Source organism: Macaca mulatta, chromosome 8 (assembly GCF_049350105.2).
Source record: "Macaca mulatta isolate MMU2019108-1 chromosome 8, T2T-MMU8v2.0, whole genome shotgun sequence".
NCBI lineage: Eukaryota > Metazoa > Chordata > Mammalia > Primates > Cercopithecidae > Macaca > Macaca mulatta.
In genome coordinates this window covers 46,166-70,348 of record NC_133413.1, presented here as the reverse complement: position 1 = coordinate 70,348, position 24,183 = coordinate 46,166, and the positions used below count along the sequence as shown (strand labels likewise).

The following is a 24,183-nucleotide window of genomic DNA, read 5'->3' as shown; positions in this document are numbered from 1 at the left end:
TGTCTTGAGAAGTCCCTGCTGAATGTTAGGAACATGCATTTCAGGACTTCCCATCGACATACCCTCTTTCTTTACCACAACCACATATATGGGGGCATAACTCAACATGTGAAAAAGACAGTCTTCTGCTTTTCACTGAACCTCCAGGAATTCGGGACAATAAACTTCTACCTGGAGACCAACAGGTGAGTTTTTCTGCCCCTTCCTTCATAACACCCTTCTTCCCTAGTAAAGTCCACACACATCCTTACATGGCAGCTGTGGGTATATGAACTGGTCTGACCCCTTTTAGTCACAGAGCCTGAAGTATCTGCTAGTACCTGCTGAACACAGTGTCATGGGTGTGAATGGGCAATGCTTTTTCTTTCTCTGGTTCCTGCTGAAGTCTCTGCTAGTACCTGCTGAGCACAGGGTCATGGGTGAGAATGGGCAATGCTTTTTCTTTCTCCGGTTCCTGAGCTTCCCAAGCTCTCTCTCACTTCTGGATCCTGAATACCCAAATCTTATTGCCCTTTCTCCTCCAAGCTTCCTTCCCGGAACCAACACCTCCTCCTCATTAGAAAGACACCTTTGTTCTGTGCTTACTTTAAAAAGTCTTGCTCTTTCCCTATCCACTGCCTTATGTCACTATGTGTATGTCTTGGGGCAGGTGGAAAGGTGAACAGAAGCCAGTAGACAGTAACCAGCACCAGCTTAACAGGAATGACATGATCTGGATGCGACAGTGGCAGTTTTCCCTTAACATCCCTGCCCCCTAAAGATTTGAGATCAAATTTCACACTCTTAAGTAACAGCAATTTGTCTTTCACGGTTTTAATCATATTGACTAAAAGCATTTGTCTTTTCCAGAACATCACATTAAGTCATCCAAAAATATAAAAATTAAAAAGATGTAATTATTGGCAATAAAAAACACAAAAGGTGAGCTTTCGAAATATCTTTGAGCAATTTATTCATTATGAACACATGGAATCTGTTGGAACTAAGTTCTAGGACAATTCAGCCCATCCTTCAATAATTGCAGAAAACAGCACAAAGAAAACTTGATATTTATACTTAGTTGGAAATTTTATCCTACAGTCATTAAATACAGAGATCATATAAAGGAATAGAGGAAGATGTTGAAAACTAAACTAACTCAAATCATCAATATTCTTACAAAGTGCACACTGAATTAATGTAAAAGTATTTACCAAACAAAAAGTATTTTCAATACATAATTAAGACTGAAAAGTATTGAGGCCTCATAAACTGAACCTGATACAACAAATTTCAAAGGGAAACTAATTTGGAAATCAGAAAATCATCTAAGGAATTTGAGAATTAGGCTTCTGTTGCCCCCTCTGCTACTGACAGTCAGGGCCCCCTCATTGTATTCTGTCCTCCACATCTCTGCTGATTGCCGTTTTGTCTATTTCCATTTACCCCACTACTACTTGCTCAGGTCACTCTCCTTCATTCTCAGTGTTTGTTCAAATTCTTCACACCCATCCACTTCCCATCTAAATTTCCCTCCCCTTTTGTCCCTCGCTGGCCCTACCTCCCTCTTCTCTTGTTTTCTCCTCACGATCCTGCCCCACCTCGACATCCACAGCGATACAGTGAAGAAGCCCCTGCCAAGGAAGAGCCCACTTCTCAGTGGGGCACCGGGAAGGTCACCGCTAGTGGGAGGTGACTGTCAGAAGGACGCGGGCTGTCACAGGATTGGGCAGGTCCCTTACCCCAGGCCCGGACTCAGCTTCCTGTCTGAAGCGGTCACCCCGAAGCGGGGGGTTTGCGGAGACGTAGGGCCTGGCGGAGGGAAGGATGGGGAGACATCTCAGGGAGGACTGGCGTCTGCCAAATCCCAGGGCTGCCCTGAGCTGCCAAGAGGGGCAAGGGTGGGGACGACGGGAGACAAGCCATGTGCCGAATGGGGACCTGACGCGGCGCGCGATAGGATGGGCGGACGGTGAAGAGAACTAGGGTAGAAGGGCTGGACGGGGCGACCTCAGTGACGGAACCGGACACAGACGCAGATCTGGCAGCTGAGCGACAGGCTTCGGAGCATTTCAGGGCGTCGCGGGGCTCCCCGCCTACAGTGGGGCTGTTGCCGAGCCTGTGACGTCCGCGGAGACCCACAGACCCCGGGTATGGAGGATGGCGCAGGAAGGGGACTGCGTGGCTGGGTTTGGCCACAAAAAGCGGAGGGCACTCACCCGAGCGGACCTTGGCTCCGGAGAATCCGTTTCCGGGTCAACAAAAAACGCCGCGCGAAGGGCGGGGCCAGTACGTGCCGGGCGGGGAGGGGTGAGGCAGACAAAAAGGCGGGGCCGGGCCGGGGCGGGGTCTCGGGCCGAGGCAGGGCGCATTCTGAGCTCCCGCACGCGCTGCTTGCTTTTCCGACCCTGCCAGTTTTTCCCCTGGGCTGAAAGCGCGTGTCTGCGTCCGGTTCTGTTTGAGTGCGTTCAGTGCACCGTGGGGGCGCGCTGCTTCCAACTTCCTGTTAGGTAAGAGGCGCGTGAGCCTCTTGTGCCGGGGGCGGTGCTGCTGCCTAGTCGGCGCCCGGCGGGGACCCGAGTCTGTACGTGCCGGCGGGAGCGAGAGGCGGGTAGGCACCCTCGCGATCCCGCACTCCGCCTCTGGGTAGCAGCCTCCCCGGCCCCACACGTTGTGACGCGCGCTCGGGCTCCGCGTTAGCGTGGAGTCAGAGGCGTAGCAGTCGTCGGGCCCAGGGCCGGAGGGGCCTGGACCGGGCAGGGTCTTGCCCTGGACACCGCGCCGGCCGCTGCTCCGCACGGGTTCATTGCGTTCCTATTTTCAACCTGTCCTGCACCGCATCTGAGATGATTTATAAATTCGGTACCTTTGGGACAGGCGTGGATGATCTCCCATAATTTGCTTCCGTTATTAATTTCTAAATGTATTGTAATACCACTATCTAAAAGTATTTTTTATTTGAAATATATTTTTATATATATACATGCATATATTTATTTCTGAAACTTGTTTCCAGTACGTATAATGAGGCTTGTAAAGTGGATACTGTTCAGGAGATAGGTGGATTTTGCTTTTAAGTAGTAAAGACTTAGTTGGTGACTATTGCTGGGGCTATTTGATAAAGATGTCTTTTTTTTTTTTTAATGAACATTAAAAGCAGTAAGATTGGATTTCTGGATTTCATTATCTTGATTTATATCTTAATTTGTGAAAAATGTAAGTTAACTCATTTTTATTTCCTTTGCAGAATCTGAAGTTTGTGCTACCGATGATTATTTCCAAAAAAGGCACACTTCTGGTTTTCCCAGAACTAATGCTATCTTTTCCATCTTTTGAGTTTACTTGATATTAATGTTTTACCTCAAATCATGTTACATTTTGGAAGAAAACTTTCTCTTAGCCAATGGAACATAAACCACCCTGGAGTTCATATAAAGGAGGCATTAAATGCCTCTGACAGTGTCATGTGTTAAAACTCATGACCAAACCCAAGGTCACATAGTTTTCTGTGTTTTATTCTAGAATTTGTATAGTTTTGTCACCGGAAAAGGGATCTTGTCCCAGACCCCAAGAATGGGTTTTTGGATCTGACATTGGAAAGAATTTATGGCGAATCACAGAGTATAGTGAAGTTAAGGTAGTTTATTAGCGACTACTCAACTACATAGCAGGGCGTCCTCAGAAAGCAAGAGGAGGAATGCACCTGTTTTAAAAAAATTATTTTTTGAGGCGGAGTTTCACTCCTGTCACAATGGCATGATCTCGGCTCACTGCAGCCTCTGCTTTCTTGGTTCAAGTTTTCTCCTGCCTCAGCCTCCCAAGTAGCTGGGATTACAGGTGCGTGCCAACACATCCGGCTAATTTTTTGTATTTTTGGTAGAAACTGGGTTTCACATGTTGGTCAGGCTGGTCTGGAACTCCTGGTCTCAAGTGATCTTCCCGCTTCAGCCTCCCAAAGTGCTGGGATAACAGGCATGTGCCACCGCGCCCGGGCTTAATGTTTGTTTATATAGATTATTATAAATAGTGTTGTCTTTTATAAAGGCTTGTGATCAGTTTGTGACAGGCTATTAATATTGTTACTTGTCTATGTTACTGTGGATTTTAACAAGAATTTATGAGTGTATTATTACCTTTAAAGTAAAACTTATTTTTAAACTAAGAATGCTTTTTTGTTCTTAAAGTCCTGGTACATTTTTATAAGTTTTATGTCTTTATTTATTAACTTGTTCCCGCAACCATAAATATTTTATAACCAAAAGTACTCAACCCCCTAAATATATAATCCAACAAATTTAACTTGTGTGTGTGTGAGGCAGGGTCTCACTCTGTCGCCTAGGCTGGAGTGGAGTGGTGTGATCATGGTGGGCTAACTGCAGCCTCAAACTCCTGAGCTCAAGCAATCCTCCCGCCTCAGCGTCCCGGGTAGCCGGGACTACAGGTACGTGCCACCATGCCAGCTAATTTGTGTGTTTTTTGTAGACATAGGGTTCTCACAATTTGCCCAAGCTAGTCTTGAACTCCTGATCTCAAGTGATCTGCCCGCCTTGGCCTTCCAGAGTGCTGGGATTACAGATATGAGCCACTGCGCCCTGCCCAGATTTAACTTTTTTAAAACCTTTATTTAAAATAAAGTCACTGTGGTTAAGAGGCCTCTGACAGTTTCGCGTTTTAAGTCTGAGGACTATGTTGAGTAAATTTTTGCATAAGTTGTAAAATGTGCATTCATGTTGATTTTATTTCCTATGGTTTCCAATTAATTGTGCCTTCTGCATTTTTAGAAATTCACGGGCTAGTGGGCTCTGTGTCAGTTTGCATTTCTAGAACGATAGCGCCAAACACTGCATGCTGTATTTAAGTGGTGCAGCGGGATGTGTAGCAGCGGGCACGGGGCTGCCGACAGCGCAGTGAGCTCTAGGGCGCTGCAGTGCCCCCGGCCGCCAGCAGAGTGCGCGCGAGCCCGGCTTTTCTGAGCCCTGAGGCGGCCGAGTGCTACCTCCTCGCCTGAGTCCTGCGAGAGCGGGAGCCGCGTTCTCCTCAGCACATACTGGGATACGCCCCTCGCTTTTGGACACCTCGAGCTCGCGTCCGTGGTGAATAAAATCCTTCCTTTTTCAGCCTTGGCAGCTGAGGGGCAGAGACCCTTCCTGTGGAAAATTAGAAACCAAAAGCCCCTGTGAATCCAGCACACTTGAGGTTCGTTCTCTGCACCCAAGGCGAGGCAGCCACGGAGCCAAGCCACGGTCTCGGAACAGAAATGTAGCCTCAGGAAAGCAACTGGAACACCCACCACAGTGATAATAACCCCCGTAGTACTAATAACACTCCATCTGTGATGCTGGTGTTAGCACCCGTTGTATACAGAGATCACACCGTCAGGGTAACGTGACAGCTGCTGTCCAGATCCGACCCTAGGAATGCGGATGTGTCCCTCAGAGCGCACGTAACGCCCAGAATGCGGGGATGAAATCGTGTGCCTAACGCCACACCTGTCACACTTATATAACCCCCGGAACACGCATCTGTCCCTCCGAGCACACACGTAACCACTGGAATGCCCGTGACACCGTCAGACTAATGCCACACCCGTCACACTCATATAACCCCAGGAACATGCATGTATCCCTGAGAGCTTACGTCCTGTCCAGGATGCGGCCATGGCCTTTGCAGCCCACAGGAGAGCGTCTGCAGCTCCCAGGATGGGACCCTCTGGCTCTTGCTGGGGCGCTGGGTTGACAACCTCTGCCGGACTGGGTTTGGGCTAGATTTGGCCTGTCATGAAACTTCATGTTGTTGTCTGTGCCTTACTGACGTGGTATTGACACAGTTGATTTAAGAAGCAGTTTACTTCCCAATAATGTCATACTTCTGGGAAACTTGCAACAGCAGTTAGTATGCCTTCTCTTTTCTCTCCAATTCCCCAGTGGTTATTGCTGTGCCATATTTGCAGCTTCACAAAGAATACCTCCCTGTGTTTCACCAAAAGCAGGAACAGTCCTCCAGATGATCCCCACATAACCCCCAAATTAGGAAATATACGGTCTCTATGTGAAAGTCCAGTCCGCAGACCTATTTCACTTCATTGCCTGCCCCAGCTGGGAGAAAAATGTGTTTTCATGTGGGCCCAATTTCTTTTTCGGGAACTGTTCATGAGACTCAGTTTTCTGGGGGTTTTTTTGGTTGTTTTTTTTTAAGACAGAGACTCACTCTGTCATCCAGGCTGGCATGCAGTGGTGCCATCTTGGCTCATTGCAACCTCCGCCTCCCTTGTTCCAAGAGATTCTCCTGCCTCAGCTTCTGGAGTAGCTGTAATTACAGGCATCTACCACCACGCCCGGCTAATTTTTTGTATTTTTAGTAAAGATGTGATTTCACCATGTTGGCCAGGCTGGTCTTTAACTCCTGACCTCAGGTGATCCACTCGCCTCAGCATCCCAGAGTGCTGGGATTACAGGTGTGAACCACCGCATCTGGGCGACTCTCAGTTTTCACAGCCTTGACAGATGTAAAGAGCAGAGATGACTCTAAGCTGGGTCTGCCCAGCGTTTCGTCCTAAACAGGTGCAGATCCTGCATTCCTGGTAGGAACACCCTGGCCTGATGCCATGTTCTCCTCACTGTGGCCCACATGGAGGAGCACCTAACCACTGGCGATCTCACTTGGTAATGGCAAATATTCATTTACAATCACAAATTTCATCCTGTCAAGCTCTGGATTTAAGTTTGCCAATGATTTCCTCTGGCCTTAGAACCATGGCCTCCAGACCCTGAGTTCTCCTGCCTGCTGTCCTCTCCCATCCAGTCTGCTACAGCTGCCTGCAGTCCCTCTCATGGGGTCATGGGCTTCCAGATGTCTTGGGGATTTTGTGTGGGTTCCCCCAACCCATTCACCCACTGCCCACCCTAGTTTTTTAAGGCTTTGTTGAGATAAGTCCTTTAAGTCACAGCAGTTACGATATCTAAAAGTAGAAAAGTTAATAATGTGAATTTCTAAAGACAAAGCATTATTTATTAGATCATCTGTGAGATGACCCTCTTTTTTTTTTTTTTTTTTTTGGAGATGGAGTCCCCCTGTGTTACCCAGGCTGGAGTGCAGTGGCATGATCTTGGCTCACCACAACCTCCACCTCCTGGGTTCAAGCGATTCTCATGCCTCAGTCTCCTTAGTAGCTGGGACTACACGCACCTGCCACCACAGCTGGCTAATTTTTGCATTTGTAGTGGAGACAGTGTTTCACCATGTTGGCAAGGCTGGTCTTGAACTCCTGACCTCCAGTGATCTGCCTGCCTTGGCCTCCTAAAGTGCTGGGATTACAGGCATGAGCCACCATGCTCAGCCACCCTCAATTTATAAATTAAGGAAATACTAGTTCCCTGGAACAAAAATTCATGTTTGAAATAATTAGGAAAGAAAAATAAAATCTCGGTGCTGAAGGAAAGGCAAATCGCACAGTTGATTGTCGAAATTGCAGAAGAAGACTGGGCGCAGTGGCTCACTCCTGTAATCCCAGCACTTTGGGAGACTGAGGTGGGCGGATCACCTGAGGTCAGGAGTTCGAGACCAGCCTGGACAAGTTGGTGAAATCCCGTCTCTACTAAAAATTCAAAAATTAGCCTGGTGTGGTGGCACACACCTGTAGTCCTGGCTACTTGGGAGGCTGAGGCAGGAGAATCGCTTGAACCTGGAAGGTGGAGGTTGTATTGAGCTGAAATCGTGGCACTGCATTACAGCCTGGTTGACAGAGTGAGACTCTGTTTCAAAAAAAAATTTTTTTTTCAGAAGAATTTACTGGACAGACTATTACCTTGCTATATTCTCTAGCCCTGTGTTAGCAGTTGCAAGGTATTTTACGTTTAAACACTTATATTTTTCTTTTCTTTTTCTTTCTTTTTTTTTTTTTTTTTTGAAACAGAGTCTCACTCTGTTGCCCAGGCTGGAGTGCAGTGGCACTATTTCTGCTCACTGCAAGCTCTGCCACTTCCCAGGTTCACGCCATTCTTCTGCCTCAGCCTCCCGAGAAGCTGGGACTACAGGCGCCCACCACCACGTCCGGCTAATTTTTTTGTATTTTTAGTAGACACGGGGTTTCACCAAGTTTGCCAGGATGGTCTCGATCTCCTGACCTCGTGATCCGCCCGCCTCGGCCTCCCAAAGTGCTGGCATTACAAGCGTAAGCCACCACACCTGGCCTTAACACTTATATTTTATATAGTCATTTGGTATAGTTATCAAAAAGTCCTGTCCACATCATGACGACCTATATGAAATTTGGAAACCTCTTCATCAATACAATGGAAAATTGGTAAAGTAAGTGTAGATATTTAAGCGGATGAATTATTAATATTTAAGTATTGAAATGGAATGTAATAATGTCATAGTTCTGGCATGGGACTTGGGGGGCTTCCTCTGTTGCCTCTTGCTGGATGGCAAATTCTTGGCCTGTGGAGACTGAAGGATAAACTGTCACCTTCGTTGGAAACCCTAGTCCAGAATGAAAGTCCTCATTTCAGGATATACCATTTCCTCCCATGTATTTTCTTTTTTGAGACGAGTCTTGCTCTGTCACCCAGGCTGGAGTGAAGTAGCCTGATATCGGCTCACTGCAACCTCTGTCGCCTGGGTTCAAGCAATTCTCCTGCCTCAGCTTCCTGAGTAGCTGGGGTTACAGGTGTGCGCCACCACACTGGCTAATTTTTGTGTGTGTGTGTGTGTGTGTGTGTGTGTGTATATATATATATATATTTTTTTTTTTTGGAGGCAGAGTTTTGCTTTTGTTGCCAAGGCTAGAGTGCGATGGTGCCATCTTGGCTCACCGTAACCTCTGCTTCCCAGGTTCAAGCGATTCTCCTGCCTAGGCCTCCCGAGTAGCTGAGATTACAGGCATGCACCACCAAGCCCAGCCAATTTTGTATTTTCAGTAGAGGTGGGGTTAGTCCATGTTGGTCAGGCTAGTCTCGAATCCCAACCTGAAGTGCCCCGCCTGCCTTAGCCACCCAAAGTGCTGGGATTACAGGTGTGAGCCACAGAGCCTGGCGCTAATTTTTGTATTTTTACTAGAGAAAAGATTTCACCATATTGGCCAGGCTAGTCTCCAACTCCTGACCTCAAGTAATCCATCTGCCTTAGCCACCCAAAGTGCTGGGATTACAGGTGTGAGCCATCATACCTGGCCCTTTCTTTTTTTTTTTTTTTTTTTGAGACAGGGTCTTGCACTGTTGCCCAGGCTGGAGTGTAGTGGTGCGATCTCAGCTTACTGCAACCTCCACATTCTGGGCTCAAGCAGTCCTCCCACCTCAGCCTCCCTAGTACCTGGGACTGCAGCTGTGTGCCACCATGTCCAGCTAATTTTTGTATTAGTAGAGACGGGGTTTTGCCATGTCATCCTGACTGGTCTTGAACTCCTGGACTCAAGTGATCCACCTGCTTCAGCCTCCCAAAGTGCTGGGATTACAGGCATGAGCCACTTTGCCCGGCCTATTTTTAACTTTTTGATGAAATACCAAACTCTGTTACAAATAGGCTGCACCATTTTATATTCCGCATACCGTATTTAATGGTTGTGATTTTTCTCCGACTTTGCCAACCCTTGTTATTTTACATTTATCGGATTATAGCCTTTCTAGTGTGAGTGAAGGAATATCTGGTTGTGGTTTCAAGTTTGGATGGCCATAATGATAATGATATTGATCATCTTTTCATGTGCTTCTTTGCCATTTGCATGTCTTTTTGGCAAAGTGTGTGTTCAACTGTTTCTCCATTTGTAATTTGGTTGTTCTTGTTGCTGAGTTATATAAATTTTATATATATTGTAGTTAACAGACCGTTGTTGGACATATAATGGGCAAATATTTTCTTCTTTTCTGTGGGTTGTCTTTTCTCTTCCTCTTTTTTTTTTTTTTTTTTTTTTTTTAGGAGACCAAGTCTTGCTCTGTTTCCCAGGCTGGAGTGCAGTAGTGCACTCTTGGCTCATCATAACCTCTGCCTCCTGGGTTCATGCGAGTAGCTGCGATTACAGGCATGGGACACCATGCCTGGCTAATTTTTGTGTTTTTGCTGGAGGTGGGGTTTCTCCATGTTGGTCATACTGTTCTCAAACTCATGATCTCAGATGATCCGCCTGCCTCTGCCTCCCAAAGTGCTGGGATTACAGGATTGAGACACCATGCCCGGCCTTTATTTATTTGTTTGTTTATTTATTTATTTATTTATTTTATTTTTGAGACAGGGTCTTGCGCTGTTGCCCAGGCTGGAGTAGTGGTGTTGCCTCGGCTTACTGCAACCTCCACATTCTGGGCTCAAGTGGTCCTCCCGCCTCAGCCTCCCTAGTAGCTGGGACTACAGGTGTGTGGCACCATGCCTGGCTAATTTTTGTATTTTTAGTAGAGACGGGGTTTTGTTATGTCCTTCTGCTGGTCTTGAACTCCTGCACTCAAGTGATCTGCCTGTTTCAGCCTCCCAAAGTGCTGAGATTACAGGCATGAGCCACCATGCCCATTGTGTTTTTAACTTTGTGAGGACATAACAAACTATGTTACAAATAGGCTGCACCATTTTATATTCTACATATAGTATTTAATGGTTTTGATTTCTCTCCAACCTTGCCAACACTTGTTACTTTACATTTGTGGGATTGTAACCTTTCTAGTGTGTGTGAAAGAGTATTTGGTTGTGGTTTCAGTTTGGATGGCCATAATGATAATGATATTGATCATCTTTTCATGTGCTTGTTTTTCATTTGCATGTCTTTTTGGCAAAGTGTGTGTTCAACTCTGTCTCCATTTGTAATTTGGTTGTCCTTGTGGTTGAGTTATACAAATTTTTTATATACTGTAGTCAACAGACCGTTGTTGGATATATAATGCGCAGATATTTTCTTGTTTTCTGTGGGTTGTCTTTTCACTTTCTTTCTTTTTTTTTTTTTTTTTTTTTGGAGACCGAATCTTGCTTTGTTCCCCAGGCTGGAGTGCAGTGGTGCACTCTTGGCTCACCACAACCTCCGCCTCCTGGGTTCAAATGATTCTTCTGCCTCAGCCTCCCGAGTAGCTGGGATTACAGGCATGTGCCACTAAGCCCAGCTAATTTTGTATTTTTAGTCGAGATGGGGTTTGCTTTTCTTGGTCAGGCTGGTCTTGAACTCCCGTCCTCAGTTAATCCTTCTGCCTCAGCCTCCAGAAGAGCTGGAATTACAGGCGTGAGCCACCGCTCCCGGCCCTAATTTTTGTATTTTTAGTAGAGACAAGGTTTCGACATGTTGGCCAGGCTGGTCTCCAACTCCTGACCTCAAGTGTTCCATCTGCCTCAGTCTCCCAAATTGCTGGGATTATAGGCGTGAGCCATCATACCCATTCTTTATTTTTTTAAGATAGGGTCTTGCACTGTTGCCCAGATTGAAGTGTAGTGGTGTGATCTCAGCTTACTACAACCTCTACGTTCTGGAGTCAAGCGGTCCTTCCGCCTCAGTCTCCCTAGTAGCTGGGACTGCAGCTGTGTGCAACCATTCCTGGCTAATTTTTGTACTATTAGTAGAGATGGGGTTTTGCTCTGTCATCCTGGCTGGTCTTGAAGTCCTGGACTCAAGTGATCCTCCTGCCTCTGCCTCCCAAAGTGCTCGGATTGCAGGCGTGAACCACAGTGCACAGCCAACTTACTTGATAATGTCTTCTGATGCATAGTTGTTAATTTTGAGGAAATTATTTCTTTTGTGGCTAGTGCTTTTGGTTTCAGATCTGTAACACCTTTGCCAAATCCAAGGTCATGAAGATATATCCCTGTTTTCTTCTAGAGTTTCTATTTGTAACTCTTATATGTAGGGCTTTGAACCATTTTTAGTTACTTTTTCTGTGTTGTGAGGTAAGTGTACAGTTTGTTACCTCTGACTCTAGGTAGTCAGATGCTAGCAGCGTTTGTTGAATTTAGTGGTCTTGGCTCGTGTCAAAACTCAGTTGGCCGTAGAGGTATAGTTTTATTTCTGGACTGGACATTCAGTTCCATTGATTTATATTTGTCTCCTTATGCCAGTATTATGTTGTCTTGATTACTATTCCTTTGCAGTAATATTTGACAATGAGAAATGTGAGCCACTAAGTAGGCTTTTCGTTTTCAGGAGTGTTTTGTCTATTCAAGATCACTTGATATTTATACAAAGGGTTACGGTCAGGGGTCAGGGTTACAGTTGTTAGGTTTAGGGTTGCTAACATTAGGTTTGTTAGTGTTGTTAGGGTTAGGGTTGTTAGATTTAGGGTTGTTAGGATTTTAGGGTCATGGTTTTAGAGATGGGGTTGGGTTAGTGTTAGTATTAGGGTTGTGGTTGGGTTTGGGGTTGGATTTAGGGTTTGGGTTGGGGTTCTGTTAAGTTTAGGGCTAGAGTTAGGGTTAGGGTTTAGGGTTAGGGTTTAGGTTTAGGGTTAGGGTTAGGGTTTAGTGGTAGGGGTTAGGGTTAGGGTTTAGCAGTAGGGGTGAGGGTTTGGTTCAGGGGTTAGGGTCAAAAGAAAAATCTTGAAAATCGTAAAAATCTCCAAAAATATTGGTGAGAAAAAAGTTTTAGCCCTCATATGAAGAAGATAAAAACTTGTTCCATTTTTTCCAGAAACACAGTTATAATACAAATATAAAATGGGGTAAAGACAAAACCCAAGTCCTCTATATAAGCTGGTGAATTTTGTATTATTATTATCACATTAGTCAGGGTTCCCCAGAAAGGCACAATCCGTCGGATTTATGTAGATAGACAGATGAGAGAAGATTCATTAGGGAAACTGGTTCACATAATTATTGAGGCTGAGAAAGTCCACAATAGGCTGTCTCCAAGTTGGGGAACTAGGAAAGCTGGTAGCATTGCTCAGTCCATGTCCAAAGGGCTCAGAATCAGTTCAGCCAATGGTGTAACTCTCATTCTGAGGCCAAAGGCCTGAGACCCTGAAGTTCTGATGTCAAAGACAAGAGAAGGATGTTTCAGCTTCAGAAGGAGATAATTCACCTTTCCTCTTCCTTTTTGTTCTATCTGGGCTCTCAAGTAATTGGATGGTGCCTTTATTAGTCCATTTTTGTATTGCTATGAAGAAGTACCTGAGGCTGAGCAATTTATAAAGAACAAAGAGGTTTAATGGGCTGACAGTTCCACATGGCTGGATGGGCCTCACAATCATGACGGAAGGGGAAGCAAAGATGTCTTTCTTCACATGGCAACAGCAAGAAGTGCTAAGTCAAAGGGGAAAAGCCCCTTATAAAACCATCAGATCATGAGAACAGCACGGCAGTAACCACCACCATGATTCAATCGTCCCCCAGCGGGTCCCTCCCACAACAGGTAAGGATTATAGGAGCTACAATTCAAGATGAGATCTGGGTGGGGACACAGTCAAACCATATCAGTGCCCATCCACATTGGGTCAGAGTGGATCTTCCTTATCTCAGTGTCTTCCAGAAACACCCTCACACTTATGCCCAGAAACTGTGCTTTACCAGCTATGTTAGTATCTCTTAATCCAATGAAGCAGACATCTAAAATTAACCATCAGAATATTTATGCCTGATTCGTGGCTAAAATTTCAGGATGAAAGCTATGAGATCTCTATTTGTGTTTGTATGTCTATTAATGTATGTTTTGTATATTTGATTTTTCTTAACTCTGGATAGCATTGCAAATTTCATTTATAAAATCCTCTAAAAGTGCTCTATTCTAACTTGGCTTGGAAAAAAATCATTTATAAATAAATATTCCCAAACTCCTAGAAATATAGGAACCGATCCAAATGTTTTTCAGGTTAATGTGATTTGGATAAAACTTAAATAAAATAAATTTAATATTTTTTGTGTAATAAAACAACTATGTCTTCAGAGTTATCACTATTAAATATAAAACAAACAAGTTTTTTTTTTTCTTGAGATGTAGTCTCTCTCTGTCACCCAGGCTGGAGTGCAGTGGTGCGATCTTGGCTCACTGCAAGCTCCGCCTCCCAGATTTATGCCATTCTCCTGCCTCAGCCTCCCGAGTAACTGGGGCTACAGGTGCTCACCACTACATCCAGCTAATTTTTTTTGTATTTTTTTTAGTAGAGACAGGGTTCCACAGTGTTAGCCAGTATGGTCTTGATCTCCTGACCTTGTGATCCACCTGCCTCAGCCTCCCAAAGTGCTGGGATTACAAGAGCGAGCCACCGTGCCTGGCCCCTATAACAACTCTTGATGTCTGAGTGGGTTCCCACACAGTCATCTGTTGTAAGACTTTCTGATTCCTTTTTTTCCTTTGGTCATTATGAATAGGGCTTCTGTACATAATTGCATGGTAGCTTTTGTTTGGAAATAATATCAAAGTAGTGGTCAAAATACTTTACGAATATGATTTTTGGATTGTAAGGTGAGACTTGTTTAGCTTTGGGAAAAACTGCCCAACTACTAATAGGGGAGGAAAAATAATTTTCTCTCTACCTTTACGGAATTCTTAGATGGGACCCTCTGTAACAAATTACAGATTAAAATGAGAAAAAAGTAGACGAGTTTAAAAACATGTATACCTTATGGATACATGGGAGATACTCAGGGAAAAATGAGTAAATCCCCAGTAGGTGGCTTTCAATTCAAGTGTAAATGCTATCTTCAACTTAAAGAAAGAAGATTTGAGGCTCAGTAGTGGGGACATAGCAAGCAAAAGCACAGTAGACAAGGGTAAGTTTTCTTATACAGACTTAACTCCATGCGTTCTCTGTTGATAAGACTCTTTTAATGATTTAGTTATCCTCTTCTTGGTTAGTGCTGAGAGAGAGAGAGAGAGAGATCTTTTAAACGGGGATTTCCTTTATAGATGTAAATTTTCCTTACACAAGGGTAACTTCTCTGTTTTCAGAACTTCCTTTTTTAGCATTTTTTCAAAGTAATCAGCTCAGAATAATTCTTATGCCAAAAGGGACATATTTTGGGGTGGCATATTCTGGTCTTACACACTGTCTTCTACCAGCAATGAAAAGAGTTCTTGTTTTTCCTCCAGCAATTTGTCATTTTTTTAGAGTTTAGCAGTTCTAACAGATACAGACCAACTGTGCTATCTCATTGTGGTTTTCAGTTATCTACTATGTTGAGCATCTTTTTGTATGTTTACTTACCATCTGTAGATTGTCTTTGGTGAGGTGTCCAGATCTGTGTGCATTTTTAATTGGGCTGTTTAACTTACTGTTTAGTTTTAAGAATTTTGTATGTATTTTGAATACAAATTCTTTCTCAGATCTGTATTTTGCAAATTTTTTTTCAATATGTGGCTTGTCTTTTTGTTCCCTTAACAAGGTCTTTCCCAGAGTATAAACTTTAAATATTAATAAATCCACATTGTCATTTCTTCTGTGTATATAAACCTTTTGTGTCATTTGTTAAAATTCATTACCAAATCCAAAGGCACATAGCTTTTCTTCCATAGTTTCTTCTAGAAATTGTATAGTTTTGCATTTTTAGTATAAGGATGATTTTGAGTGATTATTTGTGTAAGTTGTAAAGTTTTCATCTACGTGCATATCATTTCCTATGGTTTCCCATTAATCTTTCCCTCACTATTTTTGGGAAAGACACAGGATAGTGGGCTCTGTTAGAGCACATAGATAGCTAGACATGAACAGGAGGGGGAGCTCCTGGAAAAGGGAAAGTCTGGGAAGGCTCACCTAGAGGGACCACCAAAAATTCACATATTAGTGGCATCTCTAATGCTGGAGTGGATGGGCACTTGTCAGTTGTGGGTTGGAGGGAGAAGAGGTACCTATGCAGAAAGAAACACCCTACAACTCCTCTTAAGATGCCCCAGTCATCATTCACTCTGCAGTAATAATGTCACAATACTGCTGGCTACATGCTGATAAGGACAAAGGGGACATTCTTAAAAGAAACCTGGCACCATAAGTACAGATTAGGGCAGAGAAGGACATTCAAAAGAGATAGGCACAGTAGATACAAATGTGACTGCTGTCAGCCTGCCTGGGATGGTGGGAAGGAGCCTGGTGCCAGAGTGAGTTCGGATTGATCACCACACATGTGCCTCAACCAACAGTGAGGAGGTCCCACAAGCCTAAGTGGGGCAAGTTGGGGACCTAAGGCAGTAGCAGGAAAACCAGACAAAGAAAACAGGTGGAGACTTGAGACAGAGGCAGAAATGTGAAGAAGTCCAAAATAAAATTCCCTGCACAGGACTCTTAGGCTTCTTTCCTGCACGATCAGCCTACTCCTTCCTATTTTTCTACAATAAGCTCTTCACACTGTATTTTTTTCAATGAAGTTATCTGCCATCTTTGTATTGCCTCTTGGTGAAAGTACTTCTTCCAAGTTAGACAAGAACTGGGACATCAGCTCTCCCCAGTAATAGCTCCGTTTCAGTTTGAATTTCCAGAACTGATGGCGCTTAATAACTGGCGCTCCAACGTTAAGTGGTGCAGAAGGTGGCCAGTAGGGGGCGCCAGCCATCACACCTGGAGCAAGAGGGCCCTGCATAGTCCCCATCTGCCTGCAGGTGTTGTGCTGCGACGACACTGCCAGCAAGAGGGCCCGGCAGTGTCCACAGCTACCAGCAGGGGGCATACGACGACTACATTGTGAGCAAGTGGATCCTGCAGTGTACTTAGCTGCCAGCAGGTGGCGCACGGGCACCACACCATGAGCAAGAGGACCCTGCAGCGTCCTGGTTGGCAGCAGGGGGCGTGCTGCCACCACACTGTGAGCAAGAGGATCCTGTAGTACCCCCAGCGGCCAGAAGGGGGCGTGCCCCCACTACAAGGCAAGCAAGAGGGCCCGGCAGTGTCCCCAGCTGCCAGCTGCGGAGCCAGCCGCCACTTCACTTGGAGCAAGAGGGCCGGGCAGTGTCCCCAGCTGCCAGCATCGGAAGTGCTGCCACTACACTGTGAGCAAGAGAGCCCTGCAACGTCCCCAACTGCCACCAGGTGGCGTGCCATCACTATACTGCGAGCAAGAGGGCCCTGCAGTGCCCCGGCGCCAGCAGGGGGCGCTGGCCACCACTGCAAGAAACAGGGCCCTGCAGTTGCTGTAGTCGCCAGCAAGGGGCGCACTGGCACAGCACTGTGAGCAAGAGGGTCCTGTAGAGCGCGGCTGCAAGCAGAGGTCACCGGAGCCCGGCTTTTCAGATTACTGATGTTTCGCCCGTCTCCGCCGCTCCCCTCTAAGCATGCGTCTCTGCGCCTGCGCCGCGACCCTCTTCCCCCCCCCCCCACTGCGCAGGCGTGCGACTCTGCGCTTGCGCCGCGCTGGCCTGCGGCTCTGCGCCGGCCTGCGCCGCGCCTGGCGCGCGACTCTGGGCCTGCGCCGCGCCAGCCTGCGACTCTGCGCCTGCGCCGGCCTGCGCCGAGCCTGGCGTGCGACTCTGTGCCTGCGCCTCACCGGCCTCTGACTCTGCGCCTGCGTCGTCCTGCGCCCGCGCCTGGTGTGCGACTCTGCGCCAACGCCGGTGCTGTACGTTTGTGAGGGCGGAGCTGAATTCTCCTCAGCCCAGACACTGAGAGCATCGCGAGGGCGGAGCTGTGTTCTCCTCTGCACAGACCTCGGGGGTACCGTGAAGACAGAGCAGCGTTGTACCCTGCCCAGACCCTGGCGTGGGGGGCACCGCGAGGGCGGAGCTGCGTTGTGCTCAGCACAGACGTTGGCGGCACCGCCTCGCTTTGGGACAACTCGGGGCCGCATCCACAGTGAATAAAATACTTCCTGTTTCTAGCCCTGAATAACGAAGGTCAGAGACTACTTAGAATGGTTCAGTGTGGAAAACGGGAAACCGAAATCCCCTCTGAATCCTGCGCACAGAGGTTCTCTCCACCCAAGGGTTAGGGTTAGGATTTTAGGGTTAGGGTTTTAGGGCTAGGGCGAGGGCGAGGGCGAGGGTGAGGGTTAGAGGGTTAGAGGTTAGGGGTTAGGGTCAGGGTCAGTTTCGGAGTCGGGGTCGGGTTAGGGGTTAGGGTTGGGGTTGGGTTAGGGTTAGGGTTTGGTTCCATGTTAGGATTAAGATTCGAGTTAGGGTTCGGGTTCTGTTTTGGGTTAGGTTTAGGGTTAGGGTTCGTGTTCGGGTTAGGGTTCAAGCCGTTCTCTTGCCTCAGCCTCCCGAGTAGCTGGGGTTATAGGCACCCACCAACATGCCCAGCTAATTTTTTTATTTTTGGTAGCGACAGGGTTTCACCATGTTTCCCAGGCTTCTCTCGAACTCCTGACATCAAGTAATCCACCTGCCTCCGCCTCCCAAAGTGCTGGGATTACAGGCATGAGCCACTGTGCCCAGCCTTCACTTTCTTCTCTGATTCAGAGATCTCTAGCAAGATAGCCTTTTCACAACTTTTATTGCAACGGAAGTATTTCAGAACTTTGTCAGGTTAAACTGTTAAGGGTATGTCTGTTTTTCTATGATACACTGCATTTAGGAATATATGACTCAGTAATGAAAGTTGATCTGGCATCACCCTTGGCATTTGAGTTCCTAGATGGAGAAGGGTCTGTTTTTCTGGCATGATCATATCTTACAGGATGCAGCACCCCAAGAGGACCCTAGCAATTGGGAGAATTTTGTTTACATGACACTAAACCCCAAATAACCTTAAATTCTAAATAAAAGTTCCAAGGGTAATTTGTATAAGGGTCTTGTTTTTTGTTTTTTGTTTTGAGATGGAGTCTCACTCTGTCACCCAGGCTGAAGTGCTGTGGCATGATCTTGGCTCACTGCAACCTCCACCTCCCGAGTTCAAGTGATTCTTCTGCCTTAGCCTCCAAAGTAACTGAAATTATAGGTGCCTGCCACTATGCCCAGCTAATTTTTTGTATTTTTAGTAGAGACGGGGTTTCACCATGTTGGCCAGGTTGGTCTCAAACTCCTGACCTCGTGATTTGCCCGTCCCAGCCTCCCAAAGTGCTGGGATTACAGGCGTGAGCCACTGCACCCAGCCAGTGCCTTGTTTTTAAAGAAAATAAATTACATGACAGGTTTGTTTCATATACATTTATATATATAAACTATACTCGTGAACATTTTACTCAACATTTAAAAATCTTTCAGACCTTTCAATACATAAATCTTACATAACAAAATCTAGCAAAAGTGTATAAAATCTAAACACATTTCTAAAAGAAAGGGTGAGGCTTTCAGGGTGGCTATGCTGTGTTGGATATACGCAGTGTTCTCTCTCTCTTCTGGTTCTGCTTATATGGCAGTTCCAGCTCACAAGAGCCCTCGGAGCCTGTCTGTTGGCCTGCATCCTGTGGCATTTGGCAAGTGAGATCTGTTTAATATAAGGTGTCCATAAAGCCAAGATTATGATATCTAAAAATAATCAACACTAATTCCCCAGAAATTTTGTCTTTTTTGACCAAGCCACTGGTGCAATGTGGAGTCACTGCATTATATGCAAAAAGAATAATGCCCTCACTCCAGAGTCTGAACCAGAACTGACCCTTGGTGGTGATTCCCCCTTTATTCTAGGAGGTGTTAACATTAGCTATGGCAATGTAAAAACGGTGTTTCTGGACCTCCCGGGTTCACGCCATTCCCCTACCTCAGCCTCCCGAGTAGCTGGGACTACAGGCGCCCGCCACCTCGTCCGGCTGGTTTTTTTGTATTTTTTTAGTAGAGACGGGGTTTCACCGTGTTAGCCAGGATGGTCTCGATCTCCTGACCTCGTGATCCACCCGTCTTGGCCTCCCAAAGTGCTAGGATTACAGGCTTGAGCCACCGCGCCTGGCCTTGCTTATTTCTTTTATAATAACTAAGTCATATAAATTGAGCTCACAAAAATATTTATATTAATAAAATTATAATTTATCATTTGTAATGTTTGAGTTTTTCTTGTACATTTTTATATAGCAAGAAAAACAGTTTTTACTTTTAAAAATGGTTTTTAAAAAATCAGAGCAAGCCTAAACCCCTTCATTTTATAAATACAATAACCTGAGGCTCTTCATTGCTGGTGACTCACACAGGCACACACTCAGCATTGCTGGATGTCAGCTCAGGATCCAGAATGCATTTGAACAATTCATGCTAAATTAATAAATGCACTGTAATATAGGCCCATATTAATCCCAAAATAACTAAACCTGTGGAATTTGTAAAATAAGATGTTTATGAATGAGGACATGGCATTTTGACTTAGTTCTGATTCCCCCCTTTCTGAAAGCAGAATCTACAGTCTATTTTCCCATTGCTAGATTTCAGAGGAGAGCCTGGTGTCACTTACAGCAGACATTGCAGATGCCTCAGCATTTCGGATGAAGACGGTAAAGACCTTCTTTGTTTCAAAAAAACCTTTTTTTCCAGGGGAGAAAACACAGGTTGGATCTAAACTCAATCCTCCTATTGAAATATTTTAATGACACTGAAAGAGGTTGTTGCATTTGGCAGGTGCAGGTGGAGCTGTGCAGTCCTGCACTGAAGCCCTGCAGTCCTGACTTCTCAGTGGAGCTAGAGGAGAATTATATTAATGTGTTTGCACTACTTGCTCAATTGTAAAGCATAACAAATATATTTAAGGCATGTTTTTAAAATGAGAATAAAATAGTTTAACAATGTTTATACACCTATTTTAGTTATTACATTCTCTAATCTATTTTTATCCTCACAACCATGGAAGCGCTCCACCATCTCCATTTCAGAAAGTAGACAGTAACTGAACAACACTATCTTCTTTTAAAAAACATTTATTTCATTATGAAAGTTTATGGTTTATGTAATTAATACCTTTTTGTGGTCTGAATTCAATGGGTGTGGGCATCTGCACACTGTCGTGGGTCCACTATTGTGAAATCGCACACAGTGGTCTCACTGCCCTAAACAGCCAAGGCTCTCTGCCCATCCATCCTTTCCTCTCCCCAACCCCTGTCAACCACTGATTATTTTGCTATCTATGTAATTTTCCCTTTTCCAAAATGTCACATAATGCCCACAGCAATGAATGCGAGTTTCTTTTGCTCCACATCCTCACCAGCATTTGCTGTTTTTGGTCTTGTGGATTTTGGCCATTCTAATAGGTAAGTAGTGGTATCTTACTGTTGTCTTAATTGGCAATTCCTAATAAGACATTATACAGAGCATCTTTTCATATACTTAATTTCCATCTGCATAAATGTTCAGCTTTTACCCATTTTTAATTGGGTTGTTTGTTTTCTTATTGAGTTTTAAGAGTTCTTTGCATATTTCAGATATGAATCCTTAGATATAGTTTGCAAATATTTTCTCACAGTCTCTGGTTTGTCTTTTTATTCTCTTAACAGTATCTTTCACAAAACTAAAGTTTTTTTATGTTAAAGTTCAAGTTCCCAATATTTTTCTTCGTGAATAATGCTTTTGGTGTTGTATCTAAAAGAATCACCAAATCCGACGTTATCTAGAGTTTTTCCTTATGTTATCTTCTAGGAGTTTGAAAATTTTGCATTTAATATATTGATCTAATATCTACTTTACATTAACTTTTGTAAAAGGTGTAACGTCTGTTTATAGATTCTTTTTTTTTTTTTTTTTGCACATGGATGTCCATTTGTTCCAGCATCATTTGTTAAAAAGACTCTCCTCTCTCCATTGAATTGCCTTTGCTCCTTTGTCAGAGATCAGCTGGCTGTATTTCAATCTGTTTCTGGGCTCTCTGTGTTGTTTCTCTGACGTATGTGTATATGTCTTCTGTTTTGCCTTCAGTTTAAAAAAATGTAATTGCTACCTCAATTTGCTTATGAATTCTCATTTGTAAACAGAAGAGCGTAAATTAATGCCTGAGTATATTTTAGGGTAGATGTTGCCTTGAATACAATGAGCAGAATGAGTTATAATTTTAAAGTGAATATAAAAATTTGACCATAGTGGTAACAGATTTGCGAACTAGTGATATCAATGACAGAGTCCATTGCAATATTGCTTCATCCTTTGGCTCAGCTCTGCTTCACACCAGGTAACTACCAATCCCTTTTGTGATTAGTTCAAGGATTTCTGTGGGGTGGAAAGTAGAAATACGATATCAGTGGAGGGAGAGAAGGCAGTTTCCCAGACTGGGAGCAGTCAGATCTCCAGTGGGTCCCAACACTGCTCTGTGGCAATATCTAGAGGGTGATGGAAACAGAGACAGGGTGCAAATGAGGTGGGTGCTGGCCCTAGGGTTCCCAGTGTCTCCTGGTTCCCATGGTCTATAAGACGTCTGAAATGAGACCTTCCGGGCTTTGAGGGGCCCCTGTGGAATTGGAAAATGAGGAAGTGAGCAGTGACAATCTAGACTGATTATTAGAGGTACGTCTCTCATTTTTCAGTAACCAAGGAGCCTTTGATTAGTAGTGAAATTGTGGCACCCCAACAATGGTGGAGTGGAATATCCTGCTACTCTGGAGGGGTGATGGCTCAGGGTCAAGACTGAACTAATTAGAAAAAGAAATGCACTCCAGGAATATCAAGTCCAAAACGAAGCTCTTCAAACCATCTGGGAAGAGAAAACAGCATGACAAGGAAAGGTATATTTGTCTGATCCCAGGAATCAATATAAACATCCATGATAACCCTACCTATTTTTTAAATATATGATTTGGATGAAACAAGAGAAAGAGACTGATTGTTGCTGAGTCCCTGCTGCAGTCCCGACACAGCTGGAGATGCCCTGCTCCCCTGCTCCCCTGCTCCCCCGCTCCCCCGCTCCCCCGCTCTCCTGCTCTCCTGCTCTCCTGCTCTCTTTATTTTGTTGATGCTCATGAGGACCCTGATGTCTGAGGAAGAAGGTTCCCGTCCAGCTCTGCCCCTGGTGTGTCACGTGCCGGCCTTGTCAACGCACAGGAGAACCTGACAGGGTGAGTGTTATAACCCCAATCATAGAAAAGGAAACGTCTCTAAAGTCTTTAGCATCTTGCCCGAGTTCGGACACTTAGCAGAGGCCTGAGTTTAGATGCAGCCCCGTCTTGCTCTTTGACAGCCTCAGCACCACGTGCCCTGGGTGACCCACGCAGAGTCACTGACAACCCTCTTGGTTGGCTCATGGCACAGCGTGGAGCGAAATGGCCCACTGACTTTTCCAGACACTTTGACAATTCGTGATATAGTTTATGCGGTCACTCCCAGTGAGTTCTATTGTTCAGTTTAATAGAATACCTAATTCTGTGTTTATTATGAATAAAGGGAGATTTCTTGTGGTTTTTAAGAATATGAAGGATATCTATTTTGTATACAAGTTGGAAGTTCCAATACTATAGGAAGCATAAGTGCAGGTTTTAATGATGGGTCTTTTATAAGACTGAATTCACATCAAACTGAATCAGTAACTCCGGCTGTATGAACAGGGTGAGACATTAAACATTTAATGAAAAGAATTCCTTTCTTAGGTTACAGCAAGGACTAAATATGTCTAATTATCATGCCCGCTAAGAAGATGTATTGTGATATTTGCAGTTAATCACTCATTCAGTTCCAAGGGTATTTATTAATTGTCTGCTCTGGGCATAACAACAATTGGAAGCAGTATGTTCACATGAAAAAAAACTTACCTGAGGCTCTAAGTCACAACTTTCCATGACCAGCACACATTTCTGATTTGAAATACATATCTAAAGCTTCAAATGCATAAATAGATATCCCAATCTAGAACTAAGTTAATAGTTGCTTAGAATTAATTGTTTAAATTATCCTGGGAACCAGAAAGATATGTCTACATGAAACAATAAAGGTTATATTAGAATTAATAAACTTTAGAAGACCATTTTAATCTTAATATATAAGCATACTACCTAGGCACACTGTTTAAATACATCTGCAACCTACTATTTTTAGATTTAGGTAAATCATTAATCCTTAAATTTGGAAGATTCCAGTGTTAGAGCTCTAGACTATGAAACTTGGAAGTTTTTCTAAAATTTTTGAGTTTTTATCCAGAAATACATATTTTCCTGGCACTGAGAACTGCAAGAAATTTCACTTGGAGTCTCCAAATAGTCAGCCATGTGTGATGTCAACATCAGTGTAATAGATACTATCACAAACATCCTGTGACTTTTATTTTTTTTATATACTTTAAGTTCTGGGATACATGAGCAGAACGTGCAGGTTTGTTACGCAGGTATACACGTGCCATGGTGGTTTGCTACACCTGTCAACCTGTCATCTATGTTAGGTATTTCTCCTAATGCCATCCTTCCCCTAGGCCCCGACCCTGCAACAGGCCCCCGTGTGTGATGTTCCCCTCCCTGTGTCCATGTGTTCTCATTGTTCACCTCCCACTTATGAGT

General features: G+C 44.6%; 1 pseudogene across 1 annotated transcript; it reads right to left on the bottom strand.

The window, feature by feature from the left end:
- Nucleotides 1–937: 937 nt before the first annotated feature.
- LOC144330588 (uncharacterized) lies at nt 938–2,050 on the bottom strand (annotated as a pseudogene). Its single transcript, XR_013396865.1, has 2 exons — nt 2,015–2,050; nt 938–1,961 (listed from the first exon to the last, which is right to left on the bottom strand). The product of XR_013396865.1 is annotated as an uncharacterized LOC144330588 (transcript).
- Nucleotides 2,051–24,183: the final 22,133 nt, after the last annotated feature.